Source organism: Saccostrea cucullata, unplaced genomic scaffold (assembly GCF_032062105.1).
Source record: "Saccostrea cucullata isolate Sc308-1 unplaced genomic scaffold, CSIRO_AGI_Scuc_v1 ctg17803, whole genome shotgun sequence".
Taxonomy (NCBI): Eukaryota; Metazoa; Mollusca; class Bivalvia; order Ostreida; family Ostreidae; genus Saccostrea; species Saccostrea cuccullata.
In genome coordinates this window covers 121-3,374 of record NW_026934207.1, presented here as the reverse complement: position 1 = coordinate 3,374, position 3,254 = coordinate 121, and the positions used below count along the sequence as shown (strand labels likewise).

General features: G+C 32.4%; 1 long non-coding RNA gene across 1 annotated transcript; it reads left to right on the top strand.

The window, feature by feature from the left end:
- The first annotated feature begins 206 nt into the window (after window positions 1-206).
- On the top strand, window positions 207-2,274 carry LOC134240134 (uncharacterized). The gene is made up of 2 exons (XR_009986374.1): window positions 207-1,204; window positions 2,125-2,274. It is a non-coding gene; the product is annotated as an uncharacterized LOC134240134 (long non-coding RNA).
- Window positions 2,275-3,254: the final 980 nt, after the last annotated feature.

Genomic DNA, 3,254 nt, shown 5'->3' with positions numbered 1-3,254 from the left:
TATCTTTAACTTCGTTATCTTCACATATTAATTACTTTCTTAAGTGATGCAATTTGTTAAAATGCTGCGGGAAATTTAGGTAATAATTCAGTCTAACCCGAGGAAGATGCATGTTTACTTTGACTTGTTGAATTGTTTTAACTAATTAACACACAACCTATGCAATTCAGAACATCAATTTTGAATTTATTATTGACAAGTATGGCATGTCAAACGTTGCAATATTCGATAATCTTGTGATGTATATTCAAAATCTTGTGATGTATGTTCGAAATCTTGTGATGTATATTCAAAATCTTGTGATGTATGTTCGAAATCTTGTGATGTATATTCAAAATCTTGTGATGTATATTCAAAATCTTGTGATGTATGTTCGAAATCTTGTGATGTATATTCAAAATCTTGTGATGTATGTTCAAAATCTTGTGATGTATATTCAATATCTTGTGATGTATATTCTTAAACTTGTGATGTATATTCTATAATCTTGTGATGTATGTTCGAAATCTTGTGATGTATATTCGAAATCTTGTGATGCATGTTTGATAATCTTGTGATGTATATTCGAAATCTTGTGATGTATGTTCGATATCTTGTGATGTATATTCGAAATCTTGTGATGTATATTCTATAATCTTGTGATGTATGTTCGAAATCTTGTGATGTATATTCGAAATCTTGTGATGTATGTTTGATAATCTTGTGATGTATATTCGAAATCTTGTGATGTATGTTCAAAATCTTGTGATGTATATTCAATATCTTGTGATGTATATTCGAAATCTTGTGATGTATATTCTATAATCTTGTGATGTATGTTCGAAATCTTGTGATGTATATTCGAAATCTTGTGATGTATGTTTGATAATCTTGTGATGTATATTCGAAATCTTGTGATGTATATTCGAAATCTTGTGATGTTTGTTTGATAATCTTGTGATGTGTGTTCTACAATTCAGTGATGCGTGCAATAAAATTGCATGACGCAACAGAAAAGTAAGGACAATTTTCATTGGTTAGAAATAACGAAAGTAGCTGACGCGTCGGGAAAACCATGCAGGTGAGAAAAAACACATCAGTTTGTTTATTGCAACACTAATTACGAGATGCACGAGTGTTGTTCCTGGTGACATGATGGAGATATTTCGGCCTGCTAGGGAAAAAACTCAGTATTAAAACGTAGATGTATTGACAAAATTTGTAGGTACTTGTAACGATATGTCACGATGCTGCATTGTCACTGTCAGATACAGTATTTATACATGCATGCTAAAAAGTAAAATCTCGTAGTAATCAATATAGCAGAAACATACTACAAAAACTGTGCAATTTGTAGCAAGATTAATTTTTGTTTAACAGCTGTTTTTATGACATTTTATTTCGTATTATTACTACCAAATACTGCTACCGTTTGTTAATGTTTAATCCGAGATTCCTCTGACTCTAACCCCCGCTTTTATATTGTGACTTGTGCGCACAAGTCACAATATAAAAGCGGGGGTTAGAGTCAGAGGAATCTCGGATTAGTTAATGTTATGCACATGGTTATCTTGTACTTGCAAGTAAATGTAACATTAAAAAAAAAATAATGAAAAAATAAGTCATTTAGGCTATTTGATAATAACATGCTAAATGAACATGTTTTGCTTTTTAATTCTCCTTCACTCAGTCTTTGTATAATATACATTTATTGACTGAGTTCGAGGGCAACATGCGTTTTGTCAGACCCAAGAACCAAACAGTCTGCCTGAGGCCGTTAGGCCGAAGGCAGACAGTTTGGTTCGAGGGTCCGACAAAACGCATTTTGCCCGAGAACTCTGTCAATAAATGTTTTGTTATACCTTTCATTTTATTATATATTTTTTGACATACATGTATTTTGTACTATATTAATGTAACATTAGATCTGTCACTTTTTAAAACCAAAGAATGAAAATGAGATTAAGCTCCGCCCATTCTGTGACGTAAGTGGTCCAACATTTCTCCGAGCGGTCCAACATCTCACTCAGCGGTCCAACATCGCTTTTTATGCCCGCTCAGCAAAACATTAAAAATGTTAGACTTTTTTCTGTATAGATTTGTATAGGCACAATTTTTTAAAGGTATAACAATGTATATTTTTAGATGAGCTGATCGCCAACCAGGAGATCAGAATGATCGCATCTGCTCCTGCCACTTTAAGGATGGTAAGAAGGAGGGGGACCCTGCATATTTTGCATGGAATGAAGGAAAGGCCATGGATTTCTCTGATCCTGAATGTACAAAAAGGTGAAATTATTTTTCAAAATATGACCGACATCATATTTTGGATGGTGGGTGGGTGGAGTTTAATTGAGAATATTTTACTAAAAATCTTTAAAAGGGTACATGTAATTGTATAAACAGAGTAGCTTACAACTTAGGGGTGGGACGATATACCGATACACCGATACATATCGATATTTTCCTCTAAGATACGGTTTACGATACGAGCATTCAAATATCGGTACGAAACGATACACGAACGACCTATCCAAAAATTGAAAATGAAAGTATCTGTCCTTGAAAATGGCGGCCTGTACGAAGCGAAAAGATGGTGTTGATATTGAAAACACACTTTAGAACTGATAAGTCGTTGATTAGGGGTAATACGTTTTCACTTTTAAGCAGCCTCGGAAGATTGGACAAGAAAAGTTCAGTGTGCAAAGCGTGCTATACACAGAAAAGTATCGTTTCCAGAACATTTGATATTATTAGTTGTTAGTCCATTCATACTTTTTTTCGTAATCTCAACTTGGGTACAGACATTCAGCAATAACTAATAATGTAAATGTGATTTTTTAATGAGCTTTTAGTCAGTGTTCGTTGATAAACTACACAACTATTTGTAAACAACTTGATTAATAGAAATTTGGTAATATGTACCATTGTCCTGTACTATTGTTTTTGTAAAGATTTAGTTAATGAAGTTGATGAACTTCAAGTATTAATTTCATAGCACACATGATTTGATATAGAATATTTTTTTGAGTTAATGTCAAGACAAAAAAATTAAATAAAATACTAATTCTTTTGAATAGTTTTATAATTTATCATATTGTGTTAATGTCAAGACAAAAAAAAATGAAATAAAATACTATTTTTAAAAAGTTTTATGATTTATCATAATATCGAGATACGTATCGTATCGTGCCAATATATCGAGATACGTATCGTATCGCAAGATCTGTGTATCGTCCCACCCCTATTACAACTGAATAAAAAATAATTCAAGT